Genomic DNA, 25,769 nt, shown 5'->3' on the forward strand with positions numbered 1-25,769 from the left:
CAAAAAAATACTTCGATTTGTTAGAATTTTTTGAAAAAATTACCATATGGTAAGCAAACATTACCGTATACTATTACCACATCGATTTGACGAGTAGGTTCCGAGAAGTGATCGTGCAGCTTATTTCAAATCCCAAGATAACTAAATATTTGACTTTAGTTAGTCATTATTGTTTAAAATCCCAACATATGGGGTCTCAAAAATCGATTGTTTCTATTCACTGTTATATCCAAGATGGCTTCCACTTCATGGAGATTTTTATATCATATAGGAAACTATAGGAAACTTATGCACCCTGCTATGTTTTATCTGATGATAATCTCTTACTTTACACCCACAATAGCTAAAATATTGTGTTGTACTGACATTTTTAGTCCTGGACATCTTATGGTCTCGACAGGGTTAAAAAGCACAGTATTCCTGCAGGTCATCATTTTTTTGCCTGTTGTTGGGCGAAAATCGAAAATTGTGCGAGCTCCTAGCTGATTTTAAAATGATTTCATATAAATGCTACCTTAGTCATAAAGAAATTCAACTGATCGCATTGTAACTGCAAGTAGACTTAATTAAATTTAGTGTGGAAATATATTAATAACGTTATGTCGCATCTTGCATTTGATAAAATACTACGATAGAGTCAATTTGAAAGCCAATGAACTTCCACGTGTAGTGACAATCGAAACAAGACCTCACTCAAAAAAAAGTTGTGGATATAGTAACTCTGAAAACTGGAGAATGACTGGTAGGAGCACCAATTTGAAGAATATTAAACTTGTTACACTGACAATTCTTTGCATGGACGGTCGAGTCGGTGCCGGTGTCTATTGCCGTGAAATGAGATTCAGGTAATCTCTTTCACTGGGTGGTTTCAGCACGGTATTTCAATTTGAAAAAATCTCTACGGTTCTCTGCGGAGTACAGGCTTCCTTCCAACAAGGTATGAATGAACTGTTGCTTAGAAAGCCAGACAGCTGTGAATGCAACTCAAATTAGCTCAGCTAATCATTTATTTTCAAAACGAACATCGAATCATGCTTCCTCCAAACATTGCTGACGGCCATGATCGACTGAAACTAAAAGAGAAGATCAAGTTCTGCATTTGCAGTACCGGAGCTTTACGTTGAAAACAGAACCGCTTTTGAATCAGATTACCTACAAATATCCTTTTCTTAGTTGTCACTGCCGGAAACGTTTAACCGGTTGAGCAGTAACATGAAATTAAAGCACATTTCAACTGTAATTATATCACTCACTTTGTCAGGTTTTAAGCTGTTAAACTAATTGCACGATAATTAGAAAGTGCTCTGCAGCTCAATTGCCATCTGGTTGACAAGTGTTACCTACGTCACACCAGCGGGTAAGTGAATGGTTTATTTATTCATTGAATTTTAAATTCTCTGAAAACATTGACTTATCAGCTTTGTTTGTTCGAATAAGAGTAGTGCTATAATATAGTATTCAAAGTTGAAGAAATTGTTGTAATTTACAGCCGGGTGTGGGGAATGATTACACTCTTTACCAAAATCGGCCAATCGAAGGTTAAACGTGACTTGGTAGGCGCACCGAAGTCACTAAACGGATCGTAAAATATCCCCCGTACGGATATAATTGCTTTGCGGGCCAATACCCAGACGAATGATGGCACAGTACCAGATGACACCGGTAGTGATGAAGCCGATATCAGATAATCGAAAATACCACCAGCAGCATTGCAAGTGCATTCATTAAGAGAGCGAGCGTTCGTCGTTTTCATGCGCTGTGTAATCGAATAAGCTGTATGACAATTTTGAGTCGGTATTTGTTTAGACTTGCGACTCGGTTGTAAATTGAAGGTGACGGCGGCCGGAGTATCTATTACTTCCGGACTGTGTCTTGTTGACAGTCTCATCACAAATTGACTGTTGAGAACAACTACGTTATGATCATCCGGGTTAGGTTTCAGTTGGTATAATTGCAATTCAACTAACCTGCAAACCTCACCGAAAACCACAGGCAACAATACTCATACTCTTCAAGTAACATTTCTGATTGGTCAAATTCTAACCAAGCTCAATTGCAGTGACATTAACGGTAGTGATTGTAGGCTTCGCACGTCGTTCGTTTGCCTTGGAAGAATGCGATCACTCACTGGGCGCACCCCACTCACAGAACCGTTGTTTTTCGATGCCTTTCGAAAGTCACCGAATTCCTCGGAAACCTGTCCAAATCGCTGACCTTCCTTTCGGTGTATGTTCGTTACATTGTCAAAAATTAGCACTCTTGATATCCTTCTTCAATGGCGCTGCTTTTCGTACGTATTGGACACCGGCCATGAAAATACTGCTGTTTATCGTGTATTTTTTTTTTCGTTTTCGCACTGCGGTCGCAGCCTGCTGCGACTGCGAAAGTGCGCACATACAGCACATACCGCGTCAGTCCGTCATAACAGAGTATAGAACAGAAACCGATACGCGATGCAACAGGCGGCGACGATCCAGAAGAAGCAACATATTAAATACACAACACGACAAGAAGGAAGCACAGTGCAGTCTTTTCGAGTTTCAGATTACGGAGGGGTGCTCGAAAATGATTTTTCATCAGCATGGATTCGATTTTGAACTAGAATCCAAAAGTCAAACTAGTGTGTTTATTTCAATCGGTGTTTCACGCAAATTTACTACGTTATTAGTAAATTGTACACGTAAAGTCTAGCAGCGAAACTGACTGACTTTAAATCAACACATGGGCTTTTGTCCTTGGATTAAAAATATATTGAGGGGTTGTATGAAATACAAGACCGAGCACGATTACTTTAAAAATGAAACAATTCTAAGGAATCCATAATAAATACAAAAATTTCAAAATTACAAACTTACTCTACCTTTAACAGATCGGCTGAAAAGTTCGTATCGTTTCTATGAGAGAACGCCACTAGAATTAAATCCATACCATTTTCAGTTAGTACCAACCTTCAAAAGATACGTGTAGAAATTTGACAGCTGTCTGATTATTAGTTTGTGAGATATTGCAATTTGAGTGAAGCTATTAAGCTATTAAGCTTTTGTTATTGTGAAAAAAATGGAAAAAAAGGAATTTCGAGTGTTGATGAAACACTACTTTTTGATGAAAAAAAGTGCCGCCGATACCAAAAAATGGCTTGATGAGTGTTATCCAGACTGTACTGGTCATATGAGCACCGAAGACGATGAACGCAGTGGACGTCCAAAAGAGGCTGTTACCGATGAAAACGTGAAAAAAATCCACAAAATGATTTTCAATGACCGTAAAGTGAAGTTGATCGAGATAGCTGACACCCTAAAGATATCAAAGGAACGTGTTGGACATATTATTCACGAATATTTGGATATGAGAAAGCTTTGTGCAAAATGGGTGCCGCGTGAGCTCACAATCGATCAAAAACAACAACGAAAAACCATGCTGAAATTGAACGAATTGGGCTTCGAATTGCTCCCTCATCCACCGTATTCTCCAGATTCGGCCCCCGGTGACTTTTTCCTGTTCTCAGACCTCAAAAGAATGCTCGCTGGTAAAAAATTTAGAAGCAATGAAGAGGTAATCGCTGAAACTAAGGCCTATTTTGAGGCAAAGGACAAATCGTACTACAAAAATGGTATCGAAAAGTTGGAAGATCGCTATAATCGCTGTATCGCCTTTGATGGCAATTATGTTGAATAATAAAAACGAATTTTGGCAAAAAAATATGTATTTCTATTAAACGATACGAACTTTTCAGCCAAACTGTTAGTGTTTAGATTCTTTGCGAATGGTCAAATTTTTCTACAGATTTTTACAATTGAACATTTTTGAAAAATATCCGTTAAATTGAAGTCAATTATGATGATTTCAAAGTTACTTGAAAGATCAATTTTGGATATGAACAACCTCAAGATATAATTCTGGACAAATGGAACAATTTTATATCATAAAAATTTTCAAGACAGAGAACGTACAAACTTAATTATTTTATAAACAGCGATTGAAGAAGATTTTATATAAGTGAAAGGTAAAAATGTGAATAGCCATCAACCAATAAACTCAGTAATAGTGTAATTTCAATGATCCTTCGTTAAAAAGCGTCGGTAATTTTCGGAAAGTGTCTGAAAATAGAGTGGCAGAAATACAAGGAAGAAAATATGTGACACAGTCCGCAGAGCATATTTTTCTTACTTTCATAGATTTTCACTTTTGCATATTAAGGAACTAAATCAATTTCTAACTATTCATTTAGGTTACACGATTATGCTGAGCGATAGTTCATTGTGTTTAGCCACATTCAATGAAAACATTATCATCATAACACAGCTTTACACTGGATTGATTTGCGCATTTTGATGGAGATTTCGGTATTTCGTATGTAAATAGAGATTTCAGTATGCACACTACCCGTTGACAAATTAAAACATTTTTAAACTTTTTCGAATCAAGTTAAATGAGGCAAATCCACCAACAAATCGCAGAGATGCAAGCGCTTCAAATTAGGTTCCAAAAATCTATCGCCGATAGTTATAAATTGGCCTGCTAGCAGAAATGTATTCGGGCATATATTTATAGATTCCCTTTTGTGCTATAGTTCATACTGCGCAAATCGGACGAGAGTATGACATCATTGACTGCGACTATGATTGGCTCGTGAAAACATAGGTCAATTAAAACCAATTCGTCAATTGTATGCAATTGAATTCGGTGTTTTTTTATGCATGACGCAAAGCCTCCTATGCTGAGCAAGAAAATGTCATCACTTTGGACAACTGGGATTGGTTAATGAAACCATAGGTCGATTCTAACCATTTTTTCAATAGTATGCTATTGAAATACTGAAACGACGTTGTCTTACATGTTTAAGTTGAAAGATTCCGAATCGATTGTTTGTTTGTTTTTGAAACTTTTAATTGACCTCCGGCCCCGTATAGTGGAGAGTAAGGCATTTTAAATGCCAAAAACGCGATTTGACTCAGTAACTTCATAGAAATCAAAGCAAATATACACAAAATAAATGTTTCTTATGTAAAAATGCTCAAAAAACCGACGGATGGTAGTTGGACTGGCCCTCAAACTCCTTACTATCATTCTCGTCTTGACCCAACTTTAGCCATTTACATTTAGAAGCCCATTTCTCTCGATTAATGGGAATTGAATCAAAAAGCATCTAACGGTACATACTTTGTAGTGTTTGTAAAAAGAAATTTACCATCATATGTTATGAGGAAAATTGAAGATTGTACGACCTCTGCCCCAAAACGGGGCTTCTTCAGTGGACATTTGCGGTGAGCACTATTATTTCAAAATTTTTCAATTTTTTAAAATATTTGAACTGCAAAACGAATCGAAGATAGAAATTGTATGAAACCTTAAAATTATTCCTTTCGATCTAAACGTGTGAAAATCGATTAAGCATTCCATGAGATATAGAAGTTAGTTCCTCTTTCAAGTTTTTGTCATTGTTTATGGTAATTCCGGAAACTGTATTCGAGGACCAGCATAGCCAAAAATAGTTTGTATGTCCATGAATTAGTATGACGAATAAATTAAATTAGTTTTGAGCCCAATTTTGAAGATTTTTTGGTATCGTCATTTGCTATGACGGTTCGAATTTAAAAAAAACTCATCACCCTGTAGATTTTAAATTGGAATTTTATGATCATTTGATAGATACATCTCTCACAAAATAAATTAACTGTGATATTTTTCGATTACATACAGCTAATAAAAGCTCTGATTATGAACGTAATCAAAAGTCCAAGCATAAAAAATAGAAAACTTCATATTTGTGAAATGTCTTTAAATTCAAAGCCATGACATATGTATTTCTATATACCAAATGATTGCATTTATCATCAGTTTAGGAAAATAGAATTATATGTTTCGAGTTTTCCGAAAATATCTCAAATAATGTTATGTTCACATACATTTTAGAATTTTAGACATACTCAGCACTTTTTGAGGACTCAAATGCACTATCATTTTCGTCTTGTCTCAATTTCTAACTTTTTCAGCTTACCTTAAATATAGTATAGTTCAGAAAAAATTTCAATGCGTCCAACAAAAAGAATCTTTTTGACATGATTGCTGACAATCACACGACGATGGTAAGAAACTGTACGTTTCCTTAGGAAATAATTTAATTAATATCATGAAATTTTTAAATTTAGTAGAATTGAAGGGAATTTATTTTCTTTAAAAGCTATTTAGTTCATTCCACTAACCGTTCTAAAGAAGTAATTTTCGAACTATATGATGTTTATCATAAAATCAACCATTCACCATTTTGAATTAAATTTCGTTCTTCTGATGTGATGATCGCGGTTGATCGAAATTGTTCTATGCCCATAAATTTGATTGCGGATAGCTTCAATAACCGGACGAGACTTGTTACAATTTCTCATACTCGGACGACGGTATTGATATAGTGAGGAATATATCCGAGTCCTCATTCACTTTAATCTGTGGCACCGTGAAATATTTGTTTCGAGCAGATAGTGCTGTGAAGTATTTGTTTCGAGAGATTCATTGGTGCTGAAATTGATGGCAAATTCGATTTCTCCTCAACTAGATAGAACAATGTAAAAAACCTGCTTGAAACCACTTAGTCGTGTAATGATTTATTAGTTGGTTTGACGTAAAGCCGCCATAACTAAGTTCAGTTTTGCAATGACTGAGCGGAAACATATATTGGAGAAGCCAAATGAATGAAAAACTAACAGAAAAGATGATTTATTGGAAAAAGATACGCTCAGAGACAGGACTCGAATCTGCGTTCTTATGCATTTCGTGCATACGCGCTGCCATTTCGCCACTCTGAATTTTGTTTTAGTCACTCTAAAACGCCAGTCAGACACAGTAGAACGAATTCTTCAGAAAACTTTTCTTCAAATCTTGGATAAGAACGAGAAAATTTAATTGGCATAAACTAGCATAACATTTTCAATATGTAAACCGTTTTGGGCCAAATCTAAAAGAATTTTTTCCATTTTTTTCACGGTTGGCAATTCTAAATACACTTCACCTTGCTGCTCCGGAACCGGAAGTTGGATCTGGATGAAATTTAATAGCAGTCTATGGAACCCTAAGACGTTGAAAGTGAGTTCCATTGTTGAGGTTTTGCATTGCCGCTCTAAATGACGGGTTGCAATTCCAAACATACTTCACTCTGTGTTTGCGGAATTGAAAGCCAAATTTAAATTAGGGAAAACCGGTTCGGCCTTCTCCGAGAATCTTGGGTGATTCCCGTTTCCGAGTATACGATAACTTTTTCCGGTGCTTCCGGAATCGGTAACTGAGATCCAGTATACCCGAAATCAATACATTCGGTCGTTAAAAAATCAGATCAACCCAACTGAAAAACTTTACAGCTAGTTGAAAGTTTTCGATCGATTCACGTCTGACTGTTGAAATTAATTTATTATACTCATCCACCCGTAATTCTGCAACCGTGGATCGTATCCAGATAAAATTCAATACAATTCTTTAGGATTGTGAGCCCTTTCATTTGATCCTGAGCTTGTGAAAATGGTCTATCCGTCTCTGAGAAAATCGGGTGGATTTAAGTTTGTGAAAATTGGTGTAGTCATATCCGAGAAAACCGAGTGCATAGAATCTTTCCAGGTCAGAACTCGAGTATTCGATCACTGGTTTGTAAAGCCCTATGCATTGAACCGCCCACACTTGGGAGAGTGAATTTTCTTCCATTGCAAATTAAAATAAAATCAGTAGTGAAATAATCATTCATGCCCGCATGTGCACTATTCTCCGTTATGTTCGCCATGAAAGACAATTATTTTTATCGATATTCTGCAATTCTACAACACAATAAGCATAAGGAATAAAGAGTTTAGAATTTTGACAACAATAGCTTCGCTTTGTTTGATGGGTAATGACGCGAATGTTTAAAGAGAACTTTTGCGTCAGTCAGTGTGAAGTTCTATTGCGAAATTTTCGCACGTTCACACACATGCAATCCCACGAGAAGTTATTTTGACAGACTTGATTTGTGCACCGAGCCTCCGCATTTGTCCCGGGTCGGCGGTTCAATGCATAGGACGCTGGTCGTACAAGTCAGTTGTCGTATGTTCGTGCCCCGACCTGAACGGACTCTTATGGTGTTTTTCATTGAAAAACAGTGGTCGCGTGGATTGCTCTGGTTTTGCACTTTCGAGCAGAAATGCAATATTCTGACGGTGTTTCAGTGCCATTTCTGCTCGAAACGAAAAACGGCATTAGTGTCAGTAGGATCCATAGTACTAGCCATGCAATGATTCTGTACACTAAGAATCGGCTGCGAAGTCTGTTGAAACAGAAAGGCCAAATTCCACAGAAGGAATGTAATGCCAAGACTTTGACTTTTGACCTCCGCATTCGAAGAAATGACGTTTAACGTTGTTGAATATCGAGAAAATGCGACTTCTGACTTATGGAATTGCACGTAACAAACTGTCGTTTAAAGTACAATGCCAAAAACAAATATAATATTCTAAATTTCACTAAAAACTAATTGATGTTGAAGAAATCCAGAGGCGCTTCTCAGTTAGACAAGTTATTTCTAGCAAGACCTGTCAAATCGGCAGGAATATTTAGTTCGTGTTTTTAATGATTTTTGATTTTAAAAACGGACAAATTTATTTGAAAAATGATAGCAGAAATGGAAGAGAAAGTTTTTCTTCTGAGGTGGTAATGTCGATCTTAATTCATTGGGAGAAAACTAAAGTTTATTTAGAAAGGAGCACGATTCTTAGTACAAAACCATTTTTCAAGTGCCTCAGAAAAGCATTGAAAAAAATAGTACTCGATCGATAAATGGTTTCTGTTGAGAAAACATGTAAAAACTAACCTAATACAATTTTACACATTTCTTAAATCGGCGAATGATCTAAAATAGGTTAAAACCGAAATAAATTAATTAATAAATTTTTGTATTACAGAATAAACGAAAAAATCGTGGTAAATCACATAAATTTTTTAGAAGAATACTACTTTTCTTGGTAATTTTTGAGAATACTACACTACTACTGGAGAATGTATGGGAATATGAGTAATATGAGAAAAGGTATCATTACTCCACTAGGTGGGTTAAAACAGGTTTTTAGTTCACTATCTTTAAACTTTAAAATTTCGCAAAGAAAACTACATATCCGCCTAGTGGTGTAATGGAGACTCTCTCATATTGTTCCTTATCTCTTGAATATTATAGCCGGATTAATCGAAATACTACAAGTTAAAAAAAAATAGAAAACAGTTTTGAAAATTTCTTTTACATAATACTACTATCGATTGAATCATCTATGAGGAAATGAAGTGTGCTCCATTTTGACGATTTTGACCACTATTTCCGGCACTGCCAGAATCGTTTCTGAACTGAAGATTGATTTCGCTCCAAGCTGACAGAGTCTGATGAAGCCCAAATTAGAAGATTTCTTACGATTTTTCATGATAGTTTAAAAATTTCAAAACATATCGGTTTGTAATTTTAGAACCAGAAGTTGGTCTTGGATAAAATTCAGGAATTGTTTTGTTGGACAACCAATCCTTTAATTTGCACTGGATTGAACTCATAATAGTCTGTGACTAAACAATCTGATTTTATGATAATCTGATATAATATTATTTCGTCAAAGACTATCATGATCTGCAAACGAGAAATTTATTAGTCAGTTTAAAAGTTCAGTCGCTTACTTATGAAGAAAAAAATACTCTTGAAATTAACATTTTTACTCCAAGCACCTTATCTTCTGAATTGGAAGTTGAATCTAAATAAAAACCGGGACGTTTTTATGGCATCTAAAGACGTTTCAGTTGAATCGAATATGGTAAAAATCGGTTGAGTCATCTTCAATAAAAGTGAGTTACATTATTTTCATATTTTAACACACATCACCCGGTAATGCCAGAACTGCCAATCGGATACGGATGGAACTCAGTAGCCTTGTATGGGACTATAGTAGAATACATTTTTTACAAATCTTTGAGAAAAGTTATTCAGATTACTTGCATATTATTGGTGCATTTCACCCTGTGAACCAGAAGTCGAATACTATTGAAATCCAGGAACCTTATATGGCACTTTAGGCCATTTCATATGAAATTGAGCTTGTGAAAATCAGTTCAACCATTTCCGAAAAAAATTAGTGACCATTCGTCGAGCTGAATCGAATGGGCTCGGTTAAAAAGTCGATTTTCAAAGTGATTGCATAGTCTTTCTATATGAGAGAGGTACGAAGTGGTTTAAACGCACAACATTAAGGAAAACACACAAAAAACATTCACACGTAAAAAATTTTCAGATGCAAATTTAATCGATGTTTCTCATTCAAAATAAAAGTAATGGATTTTCATTGGATCTGAATTCCTAAAAACCTGACCTGTCTTATTTCAATAATAAGAAAATAGTAACTCTAATGACGTATTGAAAATACGAGTCCAATCAAATTTTCGACAAGAAGCGAAAATAAAAATTCTAACATTCGGAATGTCTGTAATTTCAGCATAAATAGATCAGTCTTCGTGAAACATGACCATCCCTACCGCGGGTGGTGCATGCAGTGCAGTTTATTTTGAATTGCATGTGAAAGCTCAGTAAACGACTCCGACTCCGTACTGCTGCATGCACTTTCGCAATGAATTTACTTCGTTTTTTTTCTTCTGGTGGTGTTTTGAATCAACTCTTCGCTTTGACCGGCTCGCGGGCATGGTTTTCTTTTCTGCTGTGATGCACTAAATTTGGCCCCCTAGGGAAGCGTGACGAAATTTGTAACGCCGCCTTCCGAGAATGTTAGCTTTCATGCATTGTATTAAACAAAGTAGGCACCTTTTTGGGGCGGATCTGAACTTCTAGTGTTGAAGGTCAGCATGTAAAGTGATTCAATTTTCCGGTTGCACGAAATCAAATTTGACTGAAATCAGTTGTTCACTAAATCTTAGTGTGCTGTGCCAATCAGCGCACGAAGGAACCCGTTGTCAGATGAAAGCACCGCAGCTCCCAGTCGTGGCCAGCTGCGACGTTTGCTAGATAGCTTTTATTTGTTTATTTGAGTAATAAAATGTGAGCAATGGAAATCAAAAGAAATTGTTCTGCATATTGTGTAGCGTGTTAGGAATATTATCAAGGTTCATATTATTGCACTGGTATTAACCTTCTGGCAAATGCATTCGGCTGTGCCCAACAATGTAGGCTTTATGTGCTATGTAATTAAATTTTGTTTAACTTCCACTTGGCAGTGGATTAGAAAATTTTCTGTAAGCTCGAACATAAAATGTGCATTTAGGTGCAAACAAGATACCGGTGATATTTTTTCATTACTATTGTTTTGTAATTGTAATTAGTTTTTAAGTCATGAGATAGAACACAAATTGAAAAGTTCACAGAAGTAGAGACACGTGCACTGCCACTAGTCTAAGAGTGAGTTTGGTCCTTGCTTCGGTGGTCGGTCCGTTAGCATTTGTTCGATTTCGCTTTCTACATCGAGCTCTTCTGACTATCCAACACTATTTGCGGTTATCTCTTCTGTAGCACGCCGGCAACATCGTCGACTCTTCAGCTATTCAAAAATAGCAATCTCTCTTTTTTTTCGGTCGAATTTCTTTTCGGTGGGCAAAAATGTCCGGAATTATTCATAGATCCAAAACTGTCAATCGCAGCAGCCCAGTTTAGCATACACACAAAAAATACACATTTATTGATGATCACCTCAAAACAGACACACCAATCAGCAGGCGCGATCACCACCGGCAATGAAAGAATCAAACAATCACACGGAGCTTCCTGGATTTTAGCGGGTGGGGGGGATCAGAAACGCGATCAAAATTCGCGAAACCCACGAAGCACGCGCGTTGCGGTCGAACAAGAAAAGTAAAAGCAAAAAAAACAAAGCGACGTTAGCGACGACGGCGGCGGCGGCGACGCGAGTGATTCCTGGTTGGTTCTGTTCGCGTCAAAAGTTCAAAACTTAATGTTGCATGGAAATGTACGACTGGTGGGTATAACTATGCGAGTGGTACTTTTTCTCCACTTTTATTTTGGCCTCGCGCGATTGACTTCTGCCGAGAGAAGAAGAGCACTGCGAGATGGGTCGCGGTGTGACATAGTCAGTCAGTCGGTCGTTTTCTGTCGACGCCGGCCGCCGTCGTTCGTCGTAGGTCAAACCGCCACCGTCAATCACGCAGCGCTGCCATCGTCTGTCAGATAGGACTGTGCCTATTGGTAATGATCACCATCATTACTACCATCATCGTTGCCTACGTTGGGCTACCGCTACTACATTAGTATTCTGCCGGTGCGACCAATGAAAGTCGTCGTGCGACTTTGAAACAATTTGACGTACGCTGGAACGTGCGACGTTGCGGAGAATCTGACCGTTCGTCAGCTGGTGAATGGGGCAGTGTAACCAACTGAGGGTGGCTAAGCAAGCCTTGACCTAATTTGAACACTTTGCTACCATGTTCGATGATTGGAATAAGCAAACAATGATCGGAAATATTTTCGAATAAAAAAGGCGGGTGGGTAATGTCAGAGACATAACTGGATGTCGTGAATACGAAAACAAATGACATGTTCCTTAACACTTCCGAATATCAAATAGTTGATCAATTGTATGAATTATGCAAGCATTCCCCTTTTCCACATTTTTCGCAAAAACAAAGAAGGCTTCACTTGATCTCGATTACTGTGAATTTCACACAGCGAAAAGTGCAAGAATCTAACCAAACTGTTCTACATTTGCACTAAACTGAGGATATTTTCTTTCGATTTGCGAACAACACATCCTAATAGTTCTTCAGAAAACTTTTAGAGCCATTAGAACGGCTGATTTTTTATAATGCTTTCCAACGATGCTTATTCATCCATCGAAATGACTGGCAGCTGTGACGTAATCACTCTTATCGGAAGCGAAACTAGCTTTGCAAACGGCACAAAATACATCTGCTCGCATTGGCGATAGAATCCAAACTGATTAGATTTTTGTTAGGAGCTTTCTTTTACGTGATTTCGTTTGTAGCATTTTCACTAATGGGCGGTCCTAACGGCTATAAAAATAGCCGCATACAGAATATTAATGTCGATTATTTTATTTCGCATTTGCAAATTTATTGAAAAAAAACTATCAATATGCTGTAGCGATTCATTTCCAGCATTCAGAAGGGACAAATTGCGTAATTCTCTACGATATTAAACTCGGAACATTTTTCGCAAAAAAAAGCTTCACTTGATCTCGATTACTGTGAATTTCACACAGCGAAAAGTGCACAAATCTAACCAAATTGTTCTTGATTTGCACTAAACTGAGGATAATTACCTGCGGTTTGCGAAAAACAAATCCTAATAGTTCTTTAGAAAAATTTTAGAGCCATTAGAACGGCTGATTTTTTATAATGCTCTCCAACGTTGCTTTTTCATCCATCGAAATGACTGGCAGCTGTGACGTAATCGCTCTTGTCGAAAGCGAAACTAGCTGTGCAGACGACACAAAACACATCTGCTCGCAGTGGCGATAGAATCCAAACTGATTCAATTTTTGTTAAGAGTTTCCTTTATGTGATTTCGTTTGTAGCTTTTTCACTAATGGGCGGTCCTAACGGCTATAAAAATAGCCGCATACAGAATTTTTATGTCGATTATTTCATTTCGGATTTGCATAATTTATTGAAAAAAAACTATCAATATGCTGTAGGGATTAATTTCCAGCATTCAGAAGGGTCAAATTGCGGAATTCTCTACGATATTAAACTCGGAACATTTTTCTCAAAAAAAGGCTTCACTTGATCTCGATTACTGTGAATTTCACACAGCGAAAAGTGCACAAATCTAACCAAATTGTTCTTGATTTGCACTAAACTGAGGATAATTACCTGCGATTTGCGAAAAACAAATCCTAATAGTTCTTTAGAAAAATTTTAGAGCCATTAGAACGGCTGATTTTTTATAATGCTCTCCAACGTTGCTTTTTCATCCATCGAAATGACTGGCAGCTGTGACGTAATCGCTCTTGTCGAAAGCGAAACTAGCTGTGCAGACGACACAAAACACATCTGCTCGCAGTGGCGATAGAATCCAAACTGATTCAATTTTTGTTAAGAGATTTCCTTTTGTGTGATTTCGTTTGTAGCTTTTTCACTAATGGGCGGTCCTAACGGCTATAAAAATAGCCGCATATAGAATTTCAATGTCGATTATTTCATTTCGGATTTGCATAATTTATTGAAAAAAAACTATCAATATGCTGTAGGGATTCATTTCCAACATTCAGAAGGGTCAAATTGCGTAATTCTCTACGATATTAAACTCGGAACATTTTTCGCAAAAAAAGGCTTCACTTGATCTCGATTACTGTGAATTTCACACAGCGAAAAGTGCACAAATCTAACCAAATTGTTCTTGATTTGCACTAAACTGAGGATAATTACCTGCGATTTGCGAAAAACAAATCCTAATAGTTCTTTAGAAAAATTTTAGAGCCATTAGAACGGCTGATTTTTTATAATGCTCTCCAACGTTGCTTTTTCATCCATCGAAATGACTGGCAGCTGTGACGTAATCGCTCTTGTCGAAAGCGAAACTAGCTGTGCAGACGACACAAAACACATCTGCTCGCAGTGGCGATAGAATCCAAACTGATTCAATTTTTGTTAAGAGTTTCCTTTATGTGATTTCGTTTGTAGCTTTTTCACTAATGGGCGGTCCTAACGGCTATAAAAATAGCCGCATACAGAATTTTTATGTCGATTATTTCATTTCGGATTTGCATAATTTATTGAAAAAAAACTATCAATATGCTGTAGGGATTAATTTCCAGCATTCAGAAGGGTCAAATTGCGGAATTCTCTACGATATTAAACTCGGAACATTTTTCTCAAAAAAAGGCTTCACTTGATCTCGATTACTGTGAATTTCACACAGCGAAAAGTGCACAAATCTAACCAAATTGTTCTTGATTTGCACTAAACTGAGGATAATTACCTGCGATTTGCGAAAAACAAATCCTAATAGTTCTTTAGAAAAATTTTAGAGCCATTAGAACGGCTGATTTTTTATAATGCTCTCCAACGTTGCTTTTTCATCCATCGAAATGACTGGCAGCTGTGACGTAATCGCTCTTGTCGAAAGCGAAACTAGCTGTGCAGACGACACAAAACTAGAGATGGGCAATTCGCTCCTGAGCTGTTCCAGTGAATCGAATCATTGAAGTGAGCTGACAGCTCACAGCTCTTTTCAAAAGAACCGCAGCTCACCAGCTCACTCATTTGCTACCCAGTTCACTGCATTATGACGAAGGGAACACGCTACGAGCTGATCGGATCTTCGGCTCTTTAAGAGATTCAGTTTAGTCGACATCAATTAAAGATAAATTAATTCGCATTGCATTCATTGCATCATTGCAAATTAATGATTCAATTTCGATCATGCATATGAAAGAAAACCAGTGCATAAGAAAAGCGGCGCACAAAATGAACCTTAAGTTCAAACTAAAAGAGCTGATGAGCTGATACATCGAATCGATTCACTTTGGTGAGCTGATCGGTTCGGAGCTGTTCACCAAAATGAGCTGTTTTGCACGCCTCTACACAAAACACATCTGCTCGCAGTGGCGATAGAATCCAAACTGATTCAATTTTTGTTAAGAGATTTCCTTTTATGTGATTTCGTTTGTAGCTTTTTCACTAATGGGCGGTCCTAACGGCTATAAAAATAGCCGCATATAGAATTTCAATGTCGATTATTTCATTTCGGATTTGCATAATTTATTGAAAGAGACTATCAATATGCTGTAGGGATTCGTTTCTAGCATTCAGTAGGACCAAATTGAGGAACTCACTACGATATTCACCACTTTTGGAAACATTTTTCTTGAACGATTTGTTGTACAGCAGCAGCTATTTTCTTCTCTTCCTCAGAACGCGTTCTGATTGGCTGGTGTTGACATGGGTCAAATGAGATAGGTTTTTCAATAGTGTACTATTGAAATACTTCAATGCTCTTGCTATACACGTTTAAGTTGAAAAATTTCGATTCTATTGGTAGTTAGATTATATAAATCCTTCCACAGATCACTGAGCTATGAGCTTTCAAAATACGAGAAAGGCAAACGCGCCATATGAATTATCCTCTTTGATACTCGTTTATACCAAACATTTCAGAAAAGTTTAATTTTGAACTATTTGAGATTATGTCACACAACTGAAAATTTTATCATAAAATTGTGATCATATTTCCGATGGCATGTAGCAAAAATTATGTTGATTCGTTAGATACAACAAGAGATATTCACGATCAAAAACTTATCACTCTCTCAGAGGGTAAATTTTGAAAAGGCACCCCATAGTAAAGTAAGTCGTATTCACGACAAAAATCCATTTTGATATGAACTTGCAGCTTAGATAATGTACCTGCAGAATACCCGTGTTGTTGTCGAACAATTCCTTGTTGGTTCGAGGAAGTTATAATTTTTCTGTTGTGTGGTGGTAAATTACTGAAACAATGATGATGTTCAGTTGCAAGCGGAACTCGTCCGATAGGAGCTCTAGTGAAGGTTGCAAAGCCTCTATTTGGCTTGTGATTCCCTATGTGTAATTATAGGGTCACGGTCAATCGTGCAGGTTTGAACCGTAGCATCCGTGAAGATCTGTCCATCCGCGTCTAACAGGAAGTGCATTGATTGTTGTTGTTAAACTAATGATTCCGATTTTATTAGCTGAGCAATATTGTTGTTAAAAAAAGTAAAACATTACATCTGATCTGCAAGAATGTGTAAGTCAAGGAGCTAGCGGCGTGCCTTATATGCTTAAAGTGGAAATGCAGCCCTATTGATGTTATGAAGTGCACGGAGCCGAAATAGTGTTTGGACTAATTCAATATGGTTTTCTTTGTTTGCATTTTTTTTCATTCGCCGCCCTGGAATTCCGGAACTAGAAGTCAGATCCATGTGAAATATAAAAATTTTCTCTGGAGAGCAATTCCATGCGGAATCAGCTGACTGTTGGCACAACCTTCTTCGATTTGCATTAAACTTCGCATGTGTGTTCGTATTTTTTTAAGTATTTTGCACTGATCTAGAATTTTTTTTCACTCAAGACTAATTCTCGAAAAGGGCGTATGTGTTTTTAGCCACATTATTTTCAAACAATCATAACTAGAAAAATATAGCTTCTACAAAAAACCATGTCTAAGAAGAAGTTGTAGGTAATCACTTGAAGTTTCTAAAAAAATATATACTGAAAAAAATATCTTCCGATTTTTCATGAAATCGAAAATAAAATTTATTTTTCAAAGTTCTCAATTTTTTTATCATAAAAACGTCAAGTTACAAGGAAACTAATGATTGTTTTAGGAAGTTGAAAAAATGATAAATTAAAAAGTTTCCCGAGGAAAAACTTTTTTGCAATGTTCAATATTGTACTTTGCAAGTTGAATACAGTTCGCCTTGGTATTCCTTATGAAAAACCGCACCTAAATTATAAAAAATGCGTACTTTTAAAAACCAGCGATTTTTCTTCGATTTTATTTTCAAAATATTTCGAAAACAGCGGGTCGCATCGTTTTGATGTCAAAGAATAATTTCATCCAAATTTCATGAGGATTACAAAAATAATAAATTTGGCGATGGAGAACCCAGACTAATTTAAAAGCCCTTCTCAATCCACCTAGTGGTACATGAAATTTCCGAAATCGAAAAAAATGTTCGATGCCAAAAGGCTTAGAATTGCATGAAACTTTGAGATTTAGTGTCATCTCTAAAAATCGTCTTTTTGGGACTTTTGGGAAAAATATCAAAATTCAAGTCCCAGAAAGTTCATTTTTTCAAAAAAAATTTTTATTTTTGAGATGACACTAAAACTCGACGTTTCATGCAGTTTTAAGAGTTTCGGCATCAAAAAATATTTTCGATTTTGGAAATTTCATGTACTCCCCCCTATGGTGCTTTTTCAAGATCGAAAATTTTCAAACCTTTACCGCCGGGCAGCACCCCTTACGCATGTCCGATTTAGCTCAAATTTTGCATGAGAACATTTTTCGAAGTACTTAAACTTTTGAGCACTAGCGCTTTACGAAATTAGAGGTAATCCCAAAATATTGGCACCCTTATATACATTAGAGCGGTAAAAAACCAACGTGTTTGGTCGGTTACGTCACTTATACTATCATATATCTGGAACCAAGAGTCACAACCATTTGATCTTCGAACTCGATCAGTAATCCGATAGTAGCTTTTAAACGAGCATAAGTTTGTTAAAATCGGTGCCACACAATTTGCCATAATTGGACGATTTGGCGTGGCTTTCATTTCAGTGCATATTTTTGTTAAATTTGATCAAAGATGCCAGATCTGCAGATTTGTCTGTAAATCAGCAGATTTCGTACATAGTGCTGCAGACATTTTTTGTTGTGTTTTTGTTTAGTGTATCATACTTTATAGAAAAATTGTTATTGCATTTTGAATGAAGCTACTTTTGTTATTGTGAAAAAAATGGAAAAAACCTGTTTTAATCCACCTAGTGGTGTAATGATGCCTTTCTCATATCAATCATACTGTCATATATAATACTGTGGTATTCTTCAAAATTATTTTTCTTCGATTCTTAAAAGAATAATCGAAATAGATTTGTTTGACCGTCTACTGATAAAAACTATAAATTGGAAAAGATTTGAGGTCGATTTAGAAAACTTTTTACGGTTTTTCGCTCTTTTCAGTGATGGTATAAAATTTTTAACACACTTTACCCTATATTTCCGGATCCGGAAGTCGGATCCGAATGAAATTCAGAAATTACGTATGGGACCACAGGACCTTTCATTTAAATCTAAGTTTGTGAAAATCGGTCGCGCCATCTATGAGAAAAGTTAGAACAAATATTTTCATTTTTTTGCGCATTTTACTCCATAAAGTTAGTGCAAAAAACGTTACATACACAAATACGCACATACACACACACACACACACACACACACACACAAACACACACAGACATTTTGCGTACTCGACGAACTGAGTCGAATGGTATATGACACTCGGCCCTCCGGGCCTCGGTTTAAAAGTCGGTTTTCACAGTGATTGCATAACCTTTCTATATGAGAAAGGCAAAAAGGAATTTCGTGTGTTGATGAAACACTACTTTTTGATGAAAAAAAGTGCCGCCGATACCAAAAAATGGCTTGATGAGTGTTATCCAGACTCTGCACCGGGCGAAGCAACAATTCGTAAGTGGTTTGCAAAATTTCGTACTGGTCATATGAGCACCGAAGACGATGAACGCAGTGGACGTCCAAAAGAGGCTGTTACCGATGAAAACGTGAAAAAAATCCACAAAATGATTTTCAATGACCGTAAAGTGAAGTTGATCGAGATAGCTGACACCCTAAAGATATCAAAGGAACGTGTTGGACATATTATTCACGAATATTTGGATATGAGAAAGCTTTGTGCAAAATGAGTGCCGCGTGAGCTCACAATCGATCAAAAACAACAACGAATTGATGATTCTGAGCAGTGTTTGGAGCTGTTATATCGAAATAAAACCGATTTTTTTCGTCGATATATAACAATGGACGAAACATGGCTCCATCACTTCACTCCGGAGTCCAATCGACAGTCAGCTGAGTGGACTGCACGCGATGAATTGAACCCAAAGTGTGGAAAGACTCAACAGTCGTCCGGTAAGGTTATGTCTGTATTTTGGGATTCGCATGGTATAATTTTCATCGACTACCTTGAAAAGGGAAAAACCATCAACAGTGACTATTATATAGCGTTATTAGAGCGTTTGAAGGACGAAATTTCAAAAAAACGGCCTCATTTGAAGAAGAAAAAAGTTTTGTTTCATCAAGACAATGCACCGTGTCACAAGTCGATGTAAACCATGCTGAAATTGAACGAATTGGGCTTCGAATTGCTCCCTCATCCACCGTATTCTTCAGATTTGGCCCCCAGTGACTTTTTCCTGTTCTCCGACCTCAGCGGTTTTTGGTTGCGTCCATACTTTCTGGGACAGTCTTTATGCTGGGTTTCTTAGTAAATATTCGTAGCAATTAAAACAGTGTTGCTCGAGAATATAATTTTTTATTATTAGCAAGGGGTCACTTGATTTGTGGTAGCTGATGATAAATGATTAACAAACACAGCCCCTTATTTTCGGAGTGCCTGGTCGTGTCGTCGTTTATATCTTGAGGTTGTTCGTATCCAAAGTTGATCCTTCAAGTATCTTTGAAATCATCATAATTGACATTCATTTAAAGGATATTTTTCAAAAAATTTCAAATGTAAAAATTCGTGGAAGGCATCCAAATAGAGTGGAATCAATTGTTCTGAAAGAATCAATTGTCAATTTGACTATTCGCAAAAAATCTAAACACTAAAAGTAGAGTAAAGTTGTAATTTTGTAATTTTTTGTATTTATTATGAATACATTTGAATTATTTCAGTTTTAATCAGTCGGTGTTGAACAGTCGTTCGCACCGCACGCGTATAGCTCTTGGCTCCTGGAAAATTTTTCTAGCTACCTAGAGTTTCATTGATTCAAGGCTTTAGTCTTTTTCAAGGCTACCTGAATTACTAACAGTCTTTTTAAAGACTAACAATTAGTCAGCCTTTCTCAAGGCTACACAAAGAGTGATATTCTAATATAATCAGTCTTTTTCAAGACTAAGAAATTAATCAGCCTTTTTTAAGGCTAGCTATTCAAAGAACTATTCTTCGAACTAATCAGTCTTTATTAATACTACCGCAAAATCAGTCTTTATCAAGACTTTTCCAAACTAGGAGTCCAATCGAAGACTGATTTAGCCTAGTTAATTTAATTTCATTCATTTCAAAAATGCCTGCGTCCAACCGGAAAGGCAACAAGCCTAAGGCTAAAAATAATTCAATAATAAATCACAATCCGTTATTCAACATTTTTCTAATAACATTCATGATCTTATAGAATCTGAATGTAAAAATAAAAGACAACGGACGGATTTCCCTTCCGCTGATTCTATGCCGTCTAACAATATTTACGAGATTCTTCCTGAATCCGATTGTAGCGACATAGAAGAAAATTCTTCAAAAATTCCCAAAATGGACGCTTGTCGTTCTGGGAAGAAACATCAATCTATGCCACCAGTGACGGTGATGATTTCCGACTTCAAAGCATTCCGTACTGAGCTTTCTACTCTTCTCCCGGAAGTAAAAGCCTCATTTCAAATCGGACGAAGAGGAGAATGTCGAGTCTTGGTTGATGGATTGGAAGATTACGAACGTCTTATTCGATATTTGTCCGAGAAACTTCATAAATTTCATTCATATGATATAAAATCAGACAGACCCTTCAAGGCTGTCTTGAAAAGCTTATCAAATGATCAAAATACTGATGAAATTAAAAATGAACTAAAAGAATTGCTTGGTTTTGCCCCTTCCCAAGTAAAACTTATGAAAAAAGAGCGAATGGTACTTCAAAACCACGCTCTGGAATTTCCAATGAACTTTACTTAATACACTTCAATCGAAGTGATGTAAACAATTTGAAAACTTTAGAAAATGTACATTTCATTTCCCACATTAAAATTCATTGGGAACATTATATTTCATGTTCAAATTGCGATGGAAATCATAAATCCAATTATTTGAAATGTCCTGTCAGAAAAAAAAATTTAAACGCTCGTTCGCTTAGACAACAAGTCAAATCAACGACCTTAAATTTACAGAACATACCTGAAAATCAAAAAGCCGTTACAAATGCCACGCCTAATTCTTCTAAGGCACTTATTTCTTCGAATTCAAAACAAAAAACAGGTATGCCTGCCAATTCGTCTTCTAACGAAAACAATTTATTGACAAGTAGATCGACCTCGTCATCATCTTCTTCTAATGACAGTTACGCTTTGGTAACAGGTAGAAAACTACCATTTAATTCTTCTAATGTAAATAATCAAAACACAGGAACGCCTTGCAGTTCATCTTCTAACGAAAACAATTTATTAATAGGTAGATCAGCCAAATCATCTTCTTCTAATGGCAGTTCTAATGACAGTCTACCTACCAATATTCCTTCAATGCCATTCTGAAAAAAGAAATTCAGTTATTCTGAACTGATAACTGAAATTAAAATGATCTACCTACAAGATCAACTATTTCAAACGATCATCCGAATGAATTCGACTTCATCACTTTTTGAAGCCTTTCAAATCGGATGGCAGGGGCTGGGGTCCACTAGGAGATTGATAGTACCTATTAGCTCTCTCCGGACAGTACCAGCCTAGATGCCGTGTGGAATCCGGCGGAAAAAAATGAACCAAGAATAGATCCACTGGGTTCCTGCTTCCATGTCGTAAAAGGCGACAATTGCAGGAGTTTCTTTTTCCTTTCAGTTATCAGATATTTTCAACATTTCACTTCTGATTACTCTGTTTTACTAAATTATCTCTTCATTCAACCTATCAATTTCCATCTAGCTTCGAAGAAAAGTTTTATTTGGAATGTTTTCTTCTTCCATGTTATTCATTGTCTTTCAGGATTATAAATTGAAAGTTAAAAATCAACTATTGCGCAAATTCGTTGATATTACAAAGTTAATAACAGAGATAACATAAATCGGTATATTGAATACATAGTAAAAAACACTTGATATTAATATTTCAAGCAATAAATTAATATTTTTCTCGGTAGCCGGCTGCCCAGATCAACCAATATAACCAATTAATAATTTTAATAAATAATTTAAATAATTTTGTCTAAATCCTATTCACTTTTTTAATTTGTATCACGTAATTTCATTTATAAAAATAGGGAAGTTTTATTCTTTACGCGATAGTATTGCAAATTTTTCTTTAGTTTCCTCGAATAAGAGCTGTGAATCAAGACTTCCCGGGACTTCAATATAGGATATTTGAAACGTTCACTCAAGAAGTTAGTGAGTTTAGTGATGCATCCGAGCATCTGGAAACCGGAACATACTGAGTCACGCGCGAATACTACCAATACTGAAATTTTTACTAACAAATATCCTCCTCCCGTGACACTTGTGGAGTGCGCAGTAGTATATACGGCCTCTAGTAACAACAAGTGTTGGACTAACAACCTTTCCCATTCCTTAGACGATCTACGTTCGGGCCTGGCCGGCGCCGGTACTGATCAATGAATTCTGGGATTACCAGAAGATGTACATTGAAGGATGATTTACCAGTCCCAGGTCGGATCATCTAGAAACTCCCTGTACAATTTCAGCTAATCCCGATCAGTAACGGAGTAGCAACCAGGGGTGGTCGCTCAAGCTCAAGCTCTATATGTAACTTTTTCAAATATCATTTCTCCATTCTAAAAATTCGACAGTAAATTTTTAAAGATATTTAAATTTTTAATGTTATTTTTAAAAACAAAATTTGAATTTTTTTTTTCAACTATGCTAAATTTTTTTTACATAGTCTTTATTAATTACCTAAAACATTGCAGATGATTTCAAATCGAATGGACCCACCGTTTCTGGGATATATATATATATATATTAGTGAAATAAATTTTTCTTAGTCCATTCTCGAATCGAACTTATAATACAAATGTTCTCTTTTAATCATAAAGAATACATATGCAAAATTTGAGCTAAATAAAAAACTACTAGAAAAAATCGACCTTCGATATCGCATGGAATTTCTCCTATGACAAACCACTCACTTTCAAGAATCAAATAGAAGGAATCCGGGCGAAGTTTAATAAATATATTGAATATTTATATCCTCTAAAGCTTGCTTAATTTAGAATTGGAACAAACTTTTGCTCATATTGTGGCGCTCCTGGTGGACGGATTTGGAAGCTCTTGGCGCCCACGTGACGGGAATTTTGTCAGCTTCACGTATGATTTTTGATATTCCGCAAATCGACTGTACTTTGTAAACAATCAACATGGAAGAAGGGAAAAAATTGTGCACAGTTATTTGGAAAATCCATTGTGGTCTGCATCTAGGCTAGCTAAGCAGCTGAAATTGCCCAGAAATACCGTATGGCGCGTTATCAAACGGTATAAGGAAACATTGACGACGATTCGGAAGCCAATCGTCGGAGTGGAACTGTCGACCGGAAACTGCGTGGTAAGATTTTGAAGACGGTTAAGAGGAATCCTAATCTGCCGGACCGTGATTTGGCCAGAACATTCGGTGCTGCCAATAGTACCGTGAGGAGAACTCGACTCCGGGAAGGAATCAAGTCGCATCGAGTTAGCAAACAGCTAAATCGGACCTTAAAACAGAATAGTGTGGTCAAAATTCGTGCTCGGAAACCAGGTGCTGACCAAGTTCGGCGGGTGTCTTCTGATGGATGATGAAACCTGTGTCAAGGCTGACTTCGGTCAAATCCCAGGTCAAAAATTTTACTTGGCAACGGCTCGGGGGGATGTTCCAGCCAAATTTAAATTTGTTTTTGCCGATAAATTTGCAAGAAAATTTATGATTTGGCCGGGCATTTGCAGCTGCGGCAAAAAAACGTAAATTTTCGTTACAAATAAGACAATGACATCGGAACTATACCAAAAAGAGTGTCTCCAAAAACGAATTTTGCCGTTCATTCGATCCCACGACCATCCTGTAATGTTTTGGCCAGATTTGGCAAGCTGTCATGACAGCAAAGTCGTTCAAGAATGGTATGCAGAGAAAGGGGTCCAGTTTGTTCCGAAAAACCTTAACCCACTCAACTGCCCCCCGTTCCGCCCTATTGAAAAATACTGGGCAATCATGAAGAGGAGACTCAAGGCAAAGGGAAAGGTTTGCGAAAGACCTCAATCAGATGACGACCTGGTGGAATAAGATAGCTAAAACGATGGACGAAGAAGGTGTGCGCCGCCTACTGAGCCGTGTTACAGGAAAAATTCAAGAATTCCTTCAAAACCGTGACGAATAATTTTATCCGTATTTTTTCTTAAAAGTATGAAGAAAACGCTACATTTGTATAAAGAAAGATCTTGAATACAATAATAAATAACTGAAATACAGGCAATTGTCTTTGTTCCAATTCTATTTGAAGCAAGCTTTAATAAACAGACACTCTGGGCTCTTTCTTTAGAATAATAATTTATAAACAAATTTTCAGATCAACCATGCTTTTAGGATTTGAGCCGTATAAAATGGAAATATGAATAAAAAATAGTCCGAACAATAGACTTTTGCAAATCGAAACATTGAATACCCAAAACTATCAATTTGGCAACGTACCGAAAATCATTCCAAGAAAAGCAGATTATGTCTTCGTAGAAATCGAATGGCTTCAAAACAATCCTTCATACATCTTAGGAGCAATTTACCGTTGAATTGATTTGAAAATGATACAAGATAAAGAAGCAGCAAGCACAAATTGAAGTATGAATTTCAAAGGTTACTAACGTTTCAAGTATTTATCAGAGAGGTTGAACGTAATATAATACACAATGATACAAAACGGTAAAGTTTTCCAATTTTCTGATACGGTAATTAAATCATCGTTCATCGTTCGAAACTTTTCGCGGTTGATGTTCCGGTGGTGTAAGTAATAAGACGTGCCCTATCTAATTCAGAAGAGGGTCATTCGAAGCTGTTGCGAGTGTCATTATTTCAAGTTCCAAGTCATTAAACGGGAGGGTGACAAAACATTCCTGTTTATGTTCGCTTCTTCTGCTTCTCTGGAAAGTAAGGAAAGAAGTTTTCAATGAAATGGGCATCCAACGTTTGCGGCAGGGGTAAGTGAATTATTTCGCTGTTCGCTTCTACCGAACTTCTGATTGACTTGGCTGGCTGGCTGTACCTAGCAGTACGCTGCAAACAACTCGTGTTCGCATTAGCATAAACATCGCCT

At 36.7% G+C, this 25,769-nt stretch overlaps 1 protein-coding gene across 7 annotated transcripts in view; it reads right to left on the minus strand.

Moving 5' to 3' along the window:
- The window catches only part of LOC131431951 (P protein), a 276,436-nt gene that overhangs the window by 174,081 nt on the left and 76,586 nt on the right, over nt 1-25,769 (minus strand). For 3 of the 7 annotated variants that reach the window (XM_058597938.1, XM_058597937.1, XM_058597936.1), the window contains exon 1: nt 11,678-11,986. The exons of the other annotated variants lie outside the window; for them this stretch is intronic. The gene's annotated coding sequence lies outside the window, so the exon portion shown is untranslated. Of the gene's footprint in view, nt 1-11,677; nt 11,987-25,769 lie in introns of those variants that run through there. 7 annotated transcript variants of the gene reach the window in all.

This window comes from Malaya genurostris, chromosome 2 (genome assembly GCF_030247185.1).
Source record: "Malaya genurostris strain Urasoe2022 chromosome 2, Malgen_1.1, whole genome shotgun sequence".
NCBI lineage: Eukaryota > Metazoa > Arthropoda > Insecta > Diptera > Culicidae > Malaya > Malaya genurostris.